This window comes from Moschus berezovskii, chromosome 11 (genome assembly GCF_049115385.1).
Source record: "Moschus berezovskii isolate FMDL1 chromosome 11, NW_MosBer_1.0, whole genome shotgun sequence".
NCBI classification, from domain to species: Eukaryota; Metazoa; Chordata; class Mammalia; order Artiodactyla; family Moschidae; genus Moschus; species Moschus berezovskii.
The window spans coordinates 28,641,547-28,660,715 of NC_142470.1; the positions used below are offsets into that span (position 1 = coordinate 28,641,547).

Below are 19,169 nucleotides of genomic sequence, written 5' to 3' on the forward strand. Positions count from 1 at the left end.
CCCCACCCCATTCCACCCGGGCCATCCCTGGAGGAGACAAAGAACAAGAAGAGATAGGAGCTCTGACGGGGGAAAGCCCCTGGGTCCTGTCCTGGCTGGCCCCAGATTCAGTATCTAGGTGCTCAGTAGTGTGCCTGGTACAGAGGAGATGCTCAATAAATATTAGATGACGGGATGGATGAATGGAGGCGTGGCGGAATGATGGACAGACAAACAGATAGGTGGATGGACAAGGTGACAGTACACCTCTAATTCAGACTTATTTCTACCTCCTCCCCCAGGGAGGTGGGGAATGGGAGGGAAGTGAGAGGGGATGCCAGCAGACAGAGACCCTCTGTTCCATGGCGCCTCCTTGCAGGCACCCCAGCTGGTCTCTCCAGCAGCCCCTTGCCCTTTCCTAGGGAGCTCATCCTTTCACTCCGAGGGCCTTCTAAGGCCCAGTGCTCAGTGAGTGCCTCCCAAGGGCAAGAACCTGTGCCGGGCGGTGAGAGCACAGACACAAGGGAGACCTGGCACTGTCCTTGGAAGCCAGAGCCGAGCAGAGTCACAGACACATAACTGTCACCACCACATGGGGCAACTGGGCAGCCGGAGCCCAGAGGAAGGAGTCAACCCAGCCCGAAGGCTTCTGAGAGGTGGTGGCGGAGGGGTGAGCAGTGATCTATCGGGCTAAGGGCAGAAGATTGACACTGGCAGAGAGGCCCTCAATCTGGGAGAGGCTGCGGCAGGTATGACTCAGGCACGATCACGTTCCCCGTGGAGGCTCTGCTCCTGGTTTAGGGAGAAATGATCAGGCAGGGAGGATGTCAGCAGGCAAACTGCCGGTAAATGCGGACAGCTGAAGTGACCCGGGGTAGAAGGGACAAATGAGGATGGTGCTCAATTCCGATTCAACGATAGGATGGGCATTTCACATTAGGTGTCACTCCGACTCCAAGCCTGCTCCTGCCCCTTGCTCACAGGTCATGTGAGCATAGACTGAGGCCGCACACATGGGCCATGGCCCTGGCACGCCCTCCATTCCCCTCTCAGCTCCACCTGCGTCCACCCATCTGTCCACAGGACACACTACCCAGCTCTGTTGAGCCCGTCGCTGGCCATAAAGGGCTTCCCCCACCGCTCTCTCTCTCCTCTAAAGGAAGGCAGGTAGATCAGACCCGTCACCGGGGATGGGGCAGCTGAGCATCAAACAGAGGGGTCTGCAGCGAACAGAACCGCAGCTCCTGACCCTGGGAGGGTTGTGGGAGGTGGTGGTGGTGGTTGGGGGCGGTCCCTGGATGGGTACAGGCACGTGGAAGCGTGCTCCTGCAGTACATGTGTGTGTGCACGGACAGATGTCAGCTTTCCTGCCATGTGTGCCTGATCGAAGACAGATGTCCCGGCCAGGCCGCATCCTGAGCTTGAATGAGAGGCAGCAGGTGCTGCGGTTGACAGCTCTGACGGGCCAAGGAGCAGCCCTGCTCCACAGGGCTCAGGCAACCCTGTGACAGTGATTGACACCAGCGTGTCCTCCCCTCCAGCCACGCAGGGGGCTTCTATCACTGTTCCCGGGCGCACCTGCCCCTGTGGTAGACCTCTGGGGGGAACCAAGAGCCCCAGGACCCATGGGTTCCTAGTGACAGAGGCATCTCTTAGACTAAACAGAAAATGGTGGGTACTTCTAAGCAAAGGCTCACACACAACATGACTGTTAACTTTCAAAGTCAGGGTGATGCTAAACCAGACACAGAAATCGACCTCTTTTCCAAGCATGTAACTTTCCTGCTTCAAAATAAGGCACTTGTCATCTTAAATTTAGTTTTTTGGTTTTTTTTTTCAATTAGAGAAAATTCTTAGCATGCCAATAAATGAAACTGTGAAGTTCATTCCAGGACAATGTTATCCTCAGCAGCACTGGGCAATGGGTTTCCATGGTGACTGGATCAGAAGAGTTTTGACAATCCTGGAGGAGAGGCATTGATGCTGTGGACACATGTGGGCCTGGCTGGGACAGGGGGTCCAGGGACACAGTGGACAGAGGGATGGGCAAGAGCCCTGTGTAAACGCTGGGGTGGGAAGGGCTTGGCACGTCCCAGTGCCCAACAGCTGGGTGGCAGGTGCAGAGGGGGAGGGTCTGAGGGGAAGTCAGGGCGGGAGAGGTGGGGGGAGACGCTGATCATTCCTGAGAGAGGGCCCCTGGGAAGGGATTCAGAACCTGTGTGCGACCCCAGGTTGGTCACTTCAGTCTCTGAATGTTTCCTTATCTGTCTGGTGGGAATAAGGAATGCTCCAGAAACTGAAAAGTGGAGCCCAGATGCCATCTTGCTGGGCAAAGCAGAGGCCTATGATCACAGGAGGACATCTAGCTCACACTGTGTTCCAACCCAGCAGACTTCACCCTGGGCCTGAAGAAGTAAGCTGGCCAGTCCACGTGGCTACCCTGGACGCCCATCATTGGCTGTTTTCCCAGAGTCACCCTCTCAAGAGCCCCAGCCTGCTTCTCCAGGACCTCAAAGACCTCTCTCTCTTCTCACTCGTGGGGGATGCCATTCCTTTCTCTCTGGACAGGGGTCAAACACTGCCCCTCACCCGGCCCAGCAGCAGCACCACCGAGAAACCAGGGCGGCCTGGCTCTGCCACCCTGTTGCTCGAAAGCAAAGCGCCCTTCGCTGGTCACCCCCACAATGGCCCTAAGAGACTGAATCCAGATACAAAACAGAACTCAGCCCCACAACCTGCAGCTACCTGCCCAGGAAGCCTCACTCCAACTTCTGCAGCGAGTGACCCCAGTGGCCGGGTGATTAATAGCTGCCGTCTTCTCTAGCCTTTTCTAGGGCTTCCCTGGTGGCTTAGACGATAAAGCATCTCCCTGCAATGCGGGAGACACGGGTTCGATCCCTGGGTCAGGAAGATCCCCTGGAGAAGGAAATGGCAACCCTCTCCAGTACTCTTGCCTGAAAAGTTCCATGGACTGAGGAGCCTGGTAGGCTACAGTCCATGGGGGTCACAAAGAGTGGGACATGACTGAGAGACTTCACTTTCTTTCTTTCTTTCCCTAGTCTTTACCCTGCTTCTCGCTTTCCAGGCCCATGACAAAGCCAAATATGCTCACCTGACCAATCGCACAGGACACCCCACTTCTGGTTAGGCCTCTGGTTTCCCCATGTCAACAGCCTCCAATAGGGCAGACTCGAGTCTTCCCATTTGCCACCAGTCATCTTTCCCACTCCCCGCCTGCCTATGAGTCTCTGTAAAAGGGTGGCTGAACTCCTCCCTTGCTACGGCCCACCATGAATAAAAGGCCTTTGCTGATTCTCATATGGGTGGTCTTTGTTTATTCAAACACCCCCCACAACACTGCAGATGCTGGGATGACCAGTGGCTGCTGGCAGTCCCTGCAGTGGAGAATACCCACCCCCACATCACCCACCATGGAGAGGAAACGGACCGGGTGAAGTCGGCACCCGGCACAGGTGGGGGCTCAGTTGGCGGTGACAGGTTAAGTCCTGGCCAGTAGGCAGGAGGCCGAGGCTCCTGACTGGATGGTGCCCCTGACTGCGTAATTTTGGGAAGGTTCCTCTATTGCAACCACAAAGATGCTGGGAATCAATCCTGTATATATACTGGAAGGACTGATGCTGAAGCTGAAGCTCTAATACTGTGGCCACCTGATGTGAAGAGCCAACTCATTGGAAAAGAAGACCCTGTGCTGGGAAAGATTGAAGGCAGAAGGAGAAGAGGGAGACAGAGGATGAGATGGTTGGACAGCATCACTGATTCAATGGATATGAACTTGGGAAAACTCTGGGAGATGATGAGGGACAGGGAGGCCCGGCGTGCTGCAGTCCACGCGGTCACAAAGAGTGGGACAGGGCTTGGCGACTCAACAACAACAAAGATACCGGAGGTGAAGACCTTTGTGAGCACAACTCCCAGGGCTGATATTTACATAACAACAGGAAGTGTAAAAGCTGCCTTTTTCATTTTAATTGTTTAAACACCCAAAGGCTTCTGGCTTCTTCAGAGCAAAGGAAACCTGAAGTAGTGATAATATCATACAAAGGAAATTTCCTGTATTTCATCCCATTTTATCCTTACAGCCACTAGGCCTGGACTTTACCTCTAATTTACGAAGAGAGAAACTGGAGGCTCTGAAAAGTCCAGCAACCCGCACAGTGTCCACCGGCTGCTAACTGGCAGAGCGGGAACTTGAACCTAGGACTGTCAGCCTCCAACCCTGCTCTAGAGTGACCACACACTGTAGCTTTTCCAGCTTCTGAAGTGGCTTTCAAACCACACTCAGAGGCCCTGACCTCCTGCAAAACTGCACACAGCCACCAGAGAGGTGGGCCAAGGCTGAGTTGACAGAGATACAGAGCCCACTACTCCTGTCCCAACCTGGGCCAATTCTACTTCCATGTGTTTTATCCATCAGGGTTCTGTACGCAATTTCTCTTGCACCAAAGCATCTGCTACTCAGTGAAAGAAGTGGAAGGCGCTGTTTCCTGTGTTGTCCCTGACAGTATTCATTCAGGCCAGACTCTGCCCTGCTGCGGATGGAGAAACACAGCTGGTGCAGCATGCCTGGGCTGGGGTAGGGGGGTGCTGTGGTCACCCCAACAGCAGCTGTTGCTGCAATCACCGTGACGGCTCTAGGGTGAGCCGAGGGTGCCCACTGTGCCCCCTGCACCCTCACTGTTTGGTCCCAGGACAGATCAAGGGTAAGTGCTGTCTGTGGAGGTACAGTGTGACGCCACCAGCCCAGGGCCAAAGCCCCAGCAGTGATCAGGAAGAACAGACCTCTAGCAGGTGACCAGAGAGAGGGAAACACGGGGGCTGAGAGTTAACAGGAAGGCCTCCCTGAGCCTGCCTCCTGGAAGCCTCTGTTGGTGGCAGAGCCTGGTGGCTGGCAGGTTGCTCTCTGCTGCGTGCCCTCCTGCTTCTCCAAGACTTTTGTTAGGTTTGGTTTGGGGGGCCCCTCAGACATGAATTTGCCTGCAAAGCACGTCAGGAGCTTGTGAAAACATAGGTTCTGGGGCTCCACCCAGGTTCCGGGGGGCCTGTGAATCTGCATTTCTAACCAGCTCCAGGGTGGTGGAGAATTCCCAGCTGGGCTCTGCTATCCTAGGCAGGGCCCTAAGCCCAAGGGTGACAGATGTGTTATTTAGAAAGAGGCCTCCGAGGAGAAGTGGCCAAGCTCCTGTCCTTAGGGGCCGCCTCACTTCTAAATCTTGGAAATAGTATTAATAGTTAGGTGAGGCAGTAGGTGTCAGCTGACCTTAGCATGGTGATCATTTGCATTGTAGGTGTATCAACATTGTACCCCTTAACCTTACACAATGCCACAGGGCAACTTCATCTCAATAAAGCTGGTGTTGTTGGTCATTCAGTCGTGTCTGACTCTTGCAACCCCATGGACTATGGCCCATCAGGCTCCTCTGTCCATGGAAATCTCCAGGCAAGAATACTAGAATGGGTTGCCATTTCTCTTTTTGAGGGGATCTTCCTGACCCAGGGATTAAACCCAGGTCTCCTGCACTGCAGGCAGATTCTTTACCATCTGAGCCACCAGGGAAGCCCCTAATAAAGTTGGGTGGGAGGGGAGGGTGGTCGGATGAATAAACCTTGTTTAGATCTGGAGGTACCTGGCAACGTGCCAGAAGCTTTTAAAACCACACAATCATCCCAGAGCAGAAACTTCATCCAAATATAGGAAGCAAGACATTTTTATGCTAAAACACATATGGTCATTTTACAAATGTTAAAACAACACTTGGATAAATAATTAGGACAAAACACATGATTCACATCCCAAAGAAATGTCCAGCCTCACCACTCGAGGCCATGGCCCGGGGCCTGGGTGCTTGCTCCCCATCCTCTGAGTGGACAGTGGGAAGCCCAGTCTCACAGAATAGCATGTTCATGCAGGAACCAGCCTGTCCCTCAGGAAGCTGAGGGTCCTCAGGGACCTGGGGCCTGAAACGGGGCTCCCTGGGCATTGGAGGAAGAGAAGGGGCCAGCGGGCCTTGCAGATGGGTAGGCTTTGGAAAAGCAGAGAGGACATCCCAACATAGGGGAAATTAAGTCCCTAAAGACCCCTTCACTGGAGAGGCACAAACAAGACCCCCCCACAGAAGCTTTTGGGACCTTGCTCTGGGGCAGGCAGCTGGGGGAAAAGCTCAACAGAAGAAACACTCCACATACAAACAAGTTCATCATTGCCTGTAACTGCAAAAACCTACAGAAAACACCACAATGTTCCCAGTGCCATTTACAGCACATCAGTCTGATGCACTAGAACCAAGTTAGAAAGGTAGAAGCCTACTTATTGATATGGAAAGACCTAGCTGGAAAAAAAGCAAATTACAGAATGGCACATATTAACACAATCCCATTTTGTTAATACAACACGAGGTTCGTGACATTGTACAGGAGACAGGGAGCAAGACCATCCCCAAGAAAAAGAAATGCAAAAAAGCAAAATGTTTGTCTGAGGAGGCCTTACAAGTAGCTGTGAAAAGAAGAGAAGCAAAAAGCAAAGGAGAAAAGGAAAGATATACCCATTTGAATGCAGAGTTCCAAAGAATAGCAAGGAGAGATAAGAAAGCCTTCCTCAGTGATCAATGCAAAGAAATAGAGGAAAACAATAGAATGGGAAAGACTAGAGATCTCTTCAAGAAAATTAGAGATACCAAGGGAACATTTCATGCAAAGATGGGCTCGATAAAGGACAGAAATGGTATGGACCTAACAGAAGCAGAAGATATTAAGAAGAGGTGGCAAGAATACACAGAAGAACTGTACAAAAAAGAGCTTCACGACCCAGATAATCATGAAGGTGTGATCACTCACACTCACCTAGAGCCGGACATCCTGGAATATAAAGTCAAGTGGGTCTTAGGAATCATCACTACGAACAAAGCTAGTGGAGGTGATGGAATTCCAGTTGAGCTATTTCAAATCCTAAAAGATGATGGTGTGAAAGTGTTGCACTCAATATACCAGCACATTTGGAAAACTCAGCAGTGGTTACAGGACTGGAAAAGGTCAGTTTTCATTCCAATTCCAAAGAAAGGCAATGCTAAAGAATGTTCAAACTACCGCACAATTGCACTCATCTCACACGCTAGTAAAGTCATGCTCAAAATTCTCCAAGCCAGGCTTCAGCAATATGTGAACCGTGAACTTCCAGATGTTCAAGCCGGTTTTAGAAAAGGCAGAGAAACCAGAGACCAAATTGCCAACATCCGCTGGATCATGAAAAAAGCAAGAGTTCCAGAAAAACATCTATTTCTGCTTTATTGACTATGCCAAAGCCTTTGACTGTGTGGATCACAATAAACTGTGGAAAATTCTGAAAGGGATAGGAATACCAGACCACCTGACCTGCCTCTTGAGAAACTTATATGCAGATCAGAAGCAACAGTTAGAACTGGACATGGAACAGACTGGTTCCAAATAGGAAAAGGAGTACGTCAAGGCTGTATACTGTCACCCTGCTTATTTAACTTATATGCAGAGTACATCATGGGAAACGCTGGGTTGATAGAAGCACAAGCTGGAATCAAGATTGCTGGGAGAAACATCAATAACCTCAGATATGCAGATGACACCACCCTTATGGCAGAAAGTGAAGAACTAAAAAGCCTCTTGATGAAAGTGAAAGAGGAGAGTGAAAAAGTTGGCTTAAAGCTCAACATTCAGAAAAGTAAGATCATGGCATCTGGTCCCATCACTTCATGGCAAATAGATGGGGAAACAGTGGAAACAGTGGCTGACTTTATTTTTCTAGGCTCCAAAATCACTGCAGATGGTGATTGCAGCCATGAAATTAAAAGACACTTGCTCCTTGGAAGGAAAGTTATGACCAATCTAGACAGCATATTAAAAAGCAGAGACATTACTTTGCCAGCAAATGCTCACCTAGTCAAGGCTATGGTTTTTCCAGTAGTCATGTATGGATGTGAGAATTGGACTATAAAGAAAGCTGCGCAACGAAGAATTGATGCTTTTGAACTGTGGTGTTGAAGAAGACTCTTGAGAGTCCCTTGGACTGCAAGGATATCCAACCAGTCCATCCTAAAGGAGATCAGTCCTGGGTGTTCACTGGAAGGACTGATGTTGAAGCTGAAACTCCAATACTTTGGCTACCTGATGCGGAGTGCTGACTCATTTGAAAAGACCCTGATGCTGGGAAAGATTGAGGGCCAGAGGAGAAGGGGACGACAGAGGATGGGATGGTCAGATGGCATCACCGACTCGATGGACATGGGTTTGGGTGGACTCCGGGAGTTGGTGATGGACAGGGAGGCCTGGTGTACTGCGGTTCATGGGGTTGCAGAGTCGGACACGACTAAGCAACTGAACTGAACTGAACCAGAAGCATATACCGTCATGACAAAAGGGCTTTTAATTTTTCTATGCTAATTGTATATTATTTGAGCTACAGTTAAAAATGTTCCTAGCAGAGTATTTCCAGCCGAAGGCAGAACTATTATGGGAGAACCTCCCCTTTCTCAGAACTGTGAAATCTCTAAAACAGAAAGTTAAATATGAAACCTATGTTCCACGTGGAAAGTGATGGTGAGGACATTAAGTGAAAAAGCAGAGTATAAAAGGCACGTGTGCTGTTTGGAGTTATGTGGATCAGCCTGGGACAGGGATGCAAAAAAAAAAAAAACCTCTGCAAACTGGAGAATGGCTGGGTGGTGAGGGTTTTTTTCTATCTTAAGGCACTTTCTAATGGTGTAGTAACGCCTCTTTCCCTAATCAAAATCAGGTTTAACAGACAAAGGAAAACCAGGCTTTGTGCCACAGCTCGCATCCTCCCAGCAGCCCTGCAGTGGAGCAACAGCGCCCCATAGTGGCCACAGCACGAAGGGCCGACACCTGTCGCCTGGACACAGAGCGCCAGAGCCTGGCCCAGATGGGTACTCAGGGTGGGGCGGCTGGGAAAGCAGAGATGCTGCATCCACAGAAGAACTGCTGAGGGCACAGGATGGAGAAATGACCACGCAGAGCATGTGACCCCTGCAAAGATCAGAGTGCCCTCACTGCAGGGTGGGGTGGGCCGCACTGCACCAAGAGGGTTAACAGGCCCACCTGGGGGTCCCAGGAGAGGCCGAGGGGAAACCTGACTTCAAGGCAGGGCTCTGCCACACCTAAGGCTCTGGCCAAGAGCCCGCTCAGCTCTGTCCTCTATGTTCCCTCTGTGAAAGGAGGGCATAATCCTAGGGCTCTGCTGGAAGACTGGATCGAGGGCCTGGGCAGGGAGGTGGCATCAAGTCCAACTCTGCCATTTGGGGCTGGATGAATGTGAATGAATCACCAGACCCCAAACATCAGCCTCTTCATACACAGAATGGGCCTGATGCCAGGGCCAGCTTCCTAGGGCACCATTTCCCAAGCCAGATCCACAACGGATCCAGAAAGCAATGTGGTAAGTCACGACCTTTAAAAAAAAATAGAATAGAAAATATCTATCCATGTAAAGGCTAATCAATTCCTGGCATTTAATACATTCTCCAAAAAATGTTATTATTCCCAATGGAGGCAATAGCACTGACTATTGTCACATTGGTTAAGAAAAGACTGACGGAAGGTCGAAACCCTCTGGGATCCCTTTCAGGTTCTCAGCTCTCCTCACATTCAGGAAGGAGGCCCCTGAGTGCAGAGCTGGGGACGGCACTGGGGGCCTGAAGTGGGGGGGGGTCCTTGGACAGTCAGCACCTCTTCCAACAATCTACTACTGAAGTAAAAGCAGGAAATTGAAGGCAGCCCTTGCCAACCCCAAAGAGCATTTTCCTACCCAAAAAAGGAGCAGTTCTGCTAAGCACATCCTTCAGCCAAAGGCTGGCACAAACCACGCAAGCTGATCTCAGTCTGACGGCGAGTAATATGCAGTTACTCAGAACAACAGATAGGATGAGTTCAAACAAATACAGCCCAACACGGCCCTTGGGCTTCCCAAGGCTGATAACAAACTTCTCCCAACATGATCTCACTGTCGTTCCCACAGGGACACTGACCTCCTCCCAGGTCAAGGCCAGCACAGGGGGCTGGGAGGAGTCTGACTCCTGGGCACTAAGGAGCTGCAGGGCCTCCGGTTCTTGTCTCCCATCTCCCTGAGCACCTGGGATCTTTCTCAAGTCTGGCTCCTTGGCCCCTCTAGGCTGGCCTCACGGTGACCCTGTGACCACATGCCCCCATGTGCCCACCCTCACCGTCACACAGGAGAGGAAGTCCTGCGGGCAGTGGGCAGAGCTCTCTGGATTGCACTTTTCATGCTGTTCAAGTTGAACTTGCCTCTGCCTCATCTCTCTTCAGCTCTAATTTCTTTCTGAAACAGGACTTGCCAGATGGGCAGAGACAACGTCACCCTGGGTCTGCGGTCCAATTCTGCAGAGGTGGAGAGGCAGAAAGACGGGGCTGTGACATCTAAGCCACTTACTCTACACGAGAGCCCCAAGAGACCGGTTGCCCTCACTACCCTGTGCTTCCGCTGCAGAAAACTGAAGGAGAGGGATAAACTGCCAGGACTCCACCCAGGCAGTTGGCTCTGAGGGTTCAGACAGGATTCTGAGCTCCATTTGTATCCCAGCACCATTGTTCCCCAGCCCTCTGACGGCGGGCAAGGCATCTGGCCCCTGCAGACATCAGTCTCTTTAATATGTCAATTGATGTGACAATGGCTGTTTGCGGGCGGTCTGTCAATGAGACACCGGAGACAAAGGGCACGGTACATCACCTGATGTGTAGCAGGTGCTCAAAACCAACAGTTCCCACCCTGTTTCTTGCTCATTTGGGCCAAGAAGTGAGGGTCCTGGGGGGTGGGGATGGGGGGTGATGGTGCTGAGTCTGTCTGGCTCCCCTATCTCCTTCTGGTTGGGAGGTCCTGCCCACCACCTCAGCCAGTGCCCACTGGAGGGGTCTGGGGAGCTTATGTCTTGCTCTCTAGTCTCCTCTAGCCTGAAGCCCCTCCCCCAGCTCAGGGGGCTCACCATGGGGACTCTGGGCAGCTCACTGATTGGCAGAAGGCAGTCAGAGGGCCAGGAAAGGAGATGGAACAGGAGGGTGCCAGAACCAGGACACCAAGGGGCCTTTAAGACCACAGCTAGGAGGAAGGAACAAGATGGCGGAGGAGTAGGACGGCGAGACCACTCTCTCCCCCACAAATCCATCAAAAGAACATTTGAACGCGGAGGAAAGTCCACAAAACAACTTCTGAATGCTGGCAGAGGACATCAGGCACCCAGAAAAGCAGCCCATTGTCTTCGAAAGGAGGTAGGAAAAAACATAAAAGATAAAAAGAGAGACAAAAGCAGTAAGGACGGAGCTCTCTCCTGGGAAGGGAGGCTTTAAAAAGAGAGGTTTCCAAACACCAGGAAACACTCTCACTGGCGAATCTGTGGCGAGCCTTGGAACCTCAGAGGGCCTCTTTTTTTTCTTTTTAAGATTTTTTTAAAACCCACAGATTACCCACCAAACGGTAACTCCCAGCGAAGAAGCAGCGCAGACGCCTGCATACGCCATTAGCAAGCAGGGGCTGGGCAGGGAGGAGTCGGCTGAACTGCTTAGACAGAGGACTGGGCTTGAATGCCGCGAGGGCAATCTGAGAGAACTGGGGATAGCAAAGCAGACTGGGATAGCTTCCCCGCGAAAAGGTGGAAAGCCCTAACTTAAGACTCCGCCAGCCCCACTCACAGAACAAAGGACTGAGCAGAGCGAGCCGGCTGCGGTCGGCCCATCCCCCATCCCCTGCCGAGACAGGCAGGGAGGGCAGCCAGAGCCTGAGCGGGCAACCGTGGCCCCAGAAAAGCATCCGATACCAATCTGCAGGCAGGCTTCCTTGCTAATCAAGACTTCTTGGGCTTGAGCCGGTCAATATCCACCTGAGAAGGTGCGCCGGTTGTATACCCAGAAAACCGAGTGGCAGGGACAGGGGAGGCGATAAGTCGCAGCGACCGCGCTCGCCAAACACCTGGTCACCTGAGCTGCTCAGACCGGGGAAGGCACAAAACGCAGACCCAACCAAATCTGCGCCTTTGTGGAATACCCGAGAACCTGAACTTGAGCCGCTCAGACCTGGGAAGTGCATACAACCCAGCGCTGGCCTCAGACAGTTCCTGGCAGAACAACCTAGAGCCTGTGCTGTGTAGACTGGGACAGCACATGCGCTGTGAACGGGGGCAAACCCAGTGTGGCCGAGACGCTGCGAGCACTCCCCACAGATGCCAGAGATATTTGTCTGCAGCGTTCCTCCCTTCCCAGAACAGGACTGAACAACTGACCCTTAAAAAGTGTCCACCCACCCCCTAGTATCAGGGCGGAAATTAGACACTGAAGAAACCAACAAACAGAAGCTAAAACAGAGGGAACCACCTTGGAAATGACAGATAGAGAAGTCTAGAGACTACTCCAAGAATAAGACCGAAAACCAGAGGCAAGAGGCTTAAGCCCGAATCCTGAGAACACCAGAGAACTCCTGACTCCAGGGAACATTAAACGATAGGAGCTCATCAAACGCCTCTATATCCACACTAAAACCAAGCACCACCCAAGGGTCAACAAGTTCCAGAGCAAGACATACCATGCAAATTCTCCAGCAACACAGGAAAATAGCCCTGAGCTTCAATATACAGGCTGCCTAAAGTCACTCCAAACCCACTGACATCTCATAACTCATTACTGGACACTTCATTGCACTCCAAAGAGAAGAAATCCAGCTCCACCCACCAGAAAACAAGCTTCCCTAACCAGGGAACCTTGACAAGTCACCCGTCCACCCCACACACAGTGAGGAAACTACGTAATAAAGAGAACTCCACAAACTGCCAGAAGAGGGAAAGGCCACCCCAAGCAAAGCAATATAAGCAAGACGAAGAGGCAGAGAAATACCCAGCAAGTAAAGGAACAAGATAAATGCCCACCAACACAAACAAAAGAGGAAGATATAGGGAATCTACCTGATAAAGAATTTCGAATTTTGGTGGTGAAAATGATTCAAAATCTTGAAAGCAAAATGGAGTTACAGATAAATAACCTGGAGAAAAGGACTGAGAAGATGGAAGAAAGGTTTAATAAGGACTTAGAGGAAATAAAAGAGTCAATATCCAGTGAATAATGCAACAGATGAGATCAGAAACACTCTGGAGGGAACAAACAGTAGAATAACAGAGGCAGAAGACAGGATAAGCGAGCTAGAAGATAGAATTGTAGAAATAAATGAAACAGAGAGGAAAAAAGAAAAACGAATTAAAAGAAATGAGGACAATATTAGAGACCTCTGGGACAATGTTAAACGCTCCAACATTCGAATCATAGAAGTCCCAGAAGAAGACAAAAAGAAAGACCATGAGAGAATACTTGAGAAGATAATAGTTGAAAACTTCCCTAAAATGGGGAAAGAAATAATCACCCAAGTCCAAGAAATCCAGAGAGTCCCCAACAGGATAAACCCAAGGCGAAATACTCCAAGACACATATTAATCAAATTAACAAAGATCAAACACAAAGAACAAATATTAAAAGCAGCAAATAACACACAAGGGGATTCCCATAAGGATAACAGCTGATCTTTCAACAAAAACTCTTCAGGCCAGGAGGGAATGGCAAGACATACTTAAAGTGATGAAAGAAAATAACCTATAGGCCAGATTACTGTACCCAGCAAGGATCTCATTCAAATATGAAGGAGAAATCAAAAGCTTTACAGATAAGCAAAAGCTGAGAGAATTCAGCATCACCAAACCAGCTCTCCAACAAATGCTAAAGGATCTTTTCTAGACAGGAAACACAGAAAGGGTGTATAAACTCGAACCCAAAGCAATAATGAAAATGGCTACAGGATCATACTTATCAATAATTACCTTAAATGTAAATGGGTTGAATGCCCCAACCAAAAGACAAAGGCTGGCTGAATGGATACAAAAACAAGACCCCCATATATGTTGTCTACAAGAGACCCACCTCAAGACGAGGGACACATACAGACTGAAAGTGAAGGGCTGGAAAAAGATATTCCATGCAAATAGAGACCAAAAGAAAGCAGGAGTAGCAATACTCATATCAGATAAAATAGACTTTAAAACAGAGGCTGTGAAAAGAGACAAAGGAAACTACATAATGATCAAAGGATCAATCCAAGATGAAGATATAGCAATTATAAATATTTATGCACCCAACATAGGAACACCGCAATATGTAAGACAATTACTAACAACTATGAAAGGGGAAATTAACAACAATGCAATAATAGTGGGAGATTTTAATACTCAACTTACATCTATGGATAGATCAACTAAACAGAAAATTAACAAGGAAACACAAACTTTAAATGATACAATAGACCAGTTAGACCTAATAGATATCTATAGGATATTTCACCCCAAAACAATGAATTTCACCTTTTTCTCAAGCGCACATGGAACCTTTTCCAGGACAGATCACATCCTGGGCCATAAATCTAGTCTTGGTAAATTCAAAAAAATTGAAATCATTCCAAGCATCTTTTCTGACCACAATGCAGTAAGATTAGATCTCAATTATGGGAGAAAAACTATTAAAAATGCCAACATATGGAGGCTGAACAACACGCTGCTGAATAATGAACAAATCATAGAAGAAATCAAAAGAGAAATCAAAATATGCATAAAAATGAATGAAAATGAAAACACAACAACCCAAAACCTCTGGGACACTGTAAAAGCAGTGCTAAGGGGGAAGTTGATAGCAATACAGGCACACCTCAAGAAACAAGAAAAAAGTCAACTAAATAACCTAACTCTACATCTAAAGCAACTAGAAAAGGAAGAAATGAAGAACCCCAGGGTCAGTCAGTTCAGTTCAGTCGCTCAGTCGTGTCCGACTCTCCGCGACCCCATGAATCACAGCACGCCAGACCTCCCTGTCCATCACCAACTCCCAGAGTACACTCAAACTCATGTCCACAGAGTCGGTGATGCCATCCAGCCATCTCATTCTCTGTCGTCCCCTTCTCCTCCTGCCCCCAACCTTTCCCAGCATCAGAGTCTTTTCCAGTGAGTCAACTCGCCGCATGAGGTGGCCAAAGTATTGCAGTTTCAGCTTTAGCATCAGTCCCTCCAATGAACATCCAGGATTGATCTCCTTTAGAATGGACTGGTTGGATCTCCTTGCAGTATAAGGGACTCTCAAGAGTCTTCTCCAACACCACAGTTCAAAAGCATCGATTCTTCGGCGATCAGCTTTCTTCACAGTCCAACTCTCTCACATCCATACATGACCACGGGAAAAACCATTGCCTTGACTAGACGGACCTTGGTTGGCAAAGTAATGTCTCTGCTTTTTAATATACTATCAAGGTTGGTCATAACTTTCCTTCCAAGGAGCAAGCGTCTTTTAATTTCATGGCTGCAATCAGCATCTGCAGTGATTTGGGAGCCCCAAAAAATAAAGTCTGACACTGTTTCCACTGTTTTTCCATCTATTTCCCATGAAGGGATGGGACCAGATGCCATGATCTTTGTTTTCTGAATGTTGAGCTTCAAGCCAACCTTTTCACTCTCCTCTTTCACTTTCATCAAGAGGCTTTTGAGTTCCTCTTCACTTTCTGCCATAAGGGTAGTGTCATCTGCATATCTGAGATTATTGATATTTCTCCCAGCAATCTTGATTCCAGCTTGTGCTTCTTCCAGCCCAGCGTTCCTCATGATGTACTCTGCATAGAAGTTAAATAAGCAAGGTGACAATATACAACCTTGACGTACACCTTTTCCTATTTGGAACCAGTCTGTTGTTCTATGTCCAGTTCTAACTGTTGCTTCCTGACCTGCATACAGGTTTCTCAAGAGGCAGGTCAGGTGGTCTGGGATTCCCATCTCTTTCAGAATGTTCCACAGTTTATTGTGATCGACACAGTCAAAGGCTTTGGCATAGTCAATGAAGCAGAAATAGATGTTTTTCTGAAACTCTCTTGCTTTCTCCATGATCCAGCGGATGTTGGCAATTTGATCTCTGGTGCCTCTGCCTTTTCTAAAACCTGCTTGAACATCTGGGAGTTCACCAGGGTCAGTAGAATGAAAGAAATAGTAAAAATTAGGGCAGAGATAAATGCAAAAGAAACAAAAGAGACCATAGCAAAAATCAACAAAGCCAAAAGTTGGTTCTTTGAGACGGTAAATAAAATTGACAAACCACTAGCCAGACTCATCAAGAAACAAAGGGAGAAGAACCAAATCAATAAAATTAGAAATGAAAATGGAGAGATCACAATCGACAACACAGAAATACAAAGGATTATTAGAGAATACTATCAGCAATTATATGGCAATAAAATGAATAACCTGGAAGAAATGGACAAATTCCTAGAAAAGTACAACTTTCCAAAACTGAACCAGGAAGAAACAGAAAATCTGAACAAACCCATCACAAGCACGGAAATTGAGGCTGTAATCAGAAATCTCCCAGCAAACAAAAGCCCAGGTCCAGACGGCTTCACAGCTGAATTCTACCAAAAATTTAGAGAAGAGCTAACACCTATTCTACTCAAACTCTTCCAGAAAATTGCTGAGGAAGGGAAACTTCCAAACTCATTCTATGAGGCCACCATCACCCTAATCCCAAAACCTGGTAAAGACCCCACGAAAAAAGAAAACTACAGGCCAATGTCACTGATGAATATAGATGCAAAAATCCTTAACAAAATTCTAGCAATCAGAATCCAACAACACATTAAGAAGATCATACATCATGACCAAGTGGGCTTTATCCCAGGAATGCAAGGATTCTTCAATATCCGCAAATCAATCAATGTAATACACCACATTAACAAACTGAAAAATAAAAATCATATGATTATCTCAATAGATGCAGAGAAAGCCTTTGACAAAATTCAACATCCATTTATGATAAAAACCCTCCAGAAAGTGGGAATAGAAGGGACATACCTCAACATAATAAAAGCTATATATGACAAACCCATAGCAAACATTATCCTCAATGGTGAAAAACTGAAAGGATTTCCCCTAAAGTTAGGAACAAGACAAGGGTGCCCACTCTCACCATTACTATTCAACATAGTTCTGGAAGTTTTGGCCACAGCAATCAGAGCAGAAAAGGACATAAAAGGAATACAAATTGGAATAGAAGAAGTAAAACTTTCACTGTTCGCTGATGACATGATCCTCTACACAGAAAACCCTAAAGACTCCACCAGAAAACTACTAGAGCCAAATAATGATTACAGTAACGTTGCAGGATATAAAATCAACACACAGAAATCCCTTGCATTCCTATACACTAATAATGAGAAAATAGAAAAGAGAAATTAAGGAAACTATTCCATTCACTGTTGCAACGAAAAGAAGTAAATACTTAGGAATATATCTACCTAAGGAAACAAAAGACTTGTACATAGAAAACTATAAAACACTAGTGAAAGTAATCAAAGAGGACAGTAATAGATGGAGAAATATACCATGTTCGTGGATTGGAAGAATAAATATTGTAAAAATGAGTATACTACCCAAAGTAATTTATACATTCAATGCAATCCCTATCAAGCTACCAATGATCTTTTTCACAGAACTAGAACAAATAATCTCACAATTTGTATGGAAATACAAAAAACCTCGAATAGCCATAGCAATCTTGAGGAAGAAGAATGGAACTGGGGGAATTAACCTGCCGGACTTCAGGCTCTACTACAAAGCCACAGTCATCAAGACAGTATGGTACTGGCATAAAGACAGAAATATAGATCAATGGAACAAAATAGAAAGCCCAGAGACAAATCCACGCACCTAGGGACACCTTATCTTTGACAAAAGAGGCAAGAATATAAAATGGAGAAAAGACAGTCTCTTTAACAAGTGGTGCTGGGAAAACTGGTCAGCCACTTGTAAAAGAATGAAACTACAACACTTCCTAACACCATACACCAAAATAAACTCAAAATGGATTAGAGAGCTAAATGTAAGACCAGAAACTATAAAACTCCTAGAGGAGAACGTAGGCAAAACACTCTCCGACATAAATCACAGTAGGATCCTCCAAGACCCACCTCCCAGAATATTGGAAATAAAAGCAAAAATAAACACATGGGACCTAATTAAAATCAAAAGCTTCTGCACAGCAAAGAAAACTATAAGTAAGGTGAAAAGACAGCCTTCAGAATGGGAGAAAATAATAGCAAATGAAGCAACTGATAAAGGATTAATCTCCAAAATATACAAGCAGCTCCTGCAGCTCAATTCCAAAAAAATAAATGACCCAATCAAAAAATGGGCCAAAGAACTAAACAGACATTTCTCCAAAGAAGACATAAAGATGGCTGCTGCTAAGTCACTTCAGTCGTGTCCGACTCTGTGTGACCCCATAGACGGAAGCCCACCAGGCTCCCCCCGTCCCTGGGACTCTCCAGGCAAGAACACTGGAGTGGGTCGCCATTTCCTTCTCCAATGTGTGAAAGTGAAAGTGAAGTCGCTCAGTCGTGTCCGACCCCTAGCGACCCCACGGACTGCAGCCCACCAGGCTCCTCCATCCATGGGATTTTCTAGGCAATAGTACTGGAGTGGCTTGCCATTGCCTTCTCCGAAAGATGGCTAACAAACACATGAAAAAATGCTCAACATCCCTCATAATCAGAGAAACGAAAATCAAAACCACAATGAGATACATTTCACACCAGTCAGAATGGCTGCTATCCCAAAGTCTACACGCAATAAATGCTGGAGAGGGTGTGGAGCGAAGGGAACCCTCTTACACTGTTGGTGGGAATGCAAACTAGTACAGCCACTATGGAGAACAGCGTGGAGATTCCTCAAAAAACTGGAAACAGAACTGCCATGTGATCCAGCAATCGCACTCCTGGGCGTACACACCGAGGAAACCAGAATTACTCCAATGTTCATTGCTGTACTGTTTATAATAGCCAGGACATGGAAACAACCTAGATGTCCATCTGCAGACGAATGGATAAGAAAACTTTGGTACATATACACAATGGAGTATTACTCAGCCATTAAAAAGAATGCATTTGAATCAGTTCTAATGAGGTGGATGAAACTGGAGCCTATTATACAGAGTGAAGTAAGCCAGAAAGAGAAACACCAATACAGTATACTAACACATATATATGGAATTTAGAAAGAGGCAAATGATAACCCTGTATATGAGACAGCAATAGAGACACAGATGTATAGTACAGTCTT

General features: G+C 47.5%; 1 protein-coding gene across 2 annotated transcripts in view; it reads right to left on the bottom strand.

Moving 5' to 3' along the window:
• Positions 1–19,169, bottom strand: part of HS1BP3 (HCLS1 binding protein 3) — a 44,844-nt gene that overhangs the window by 11,934 nt on the left and 13,741 nt on the right. The window lies entirely within an intron of this gene.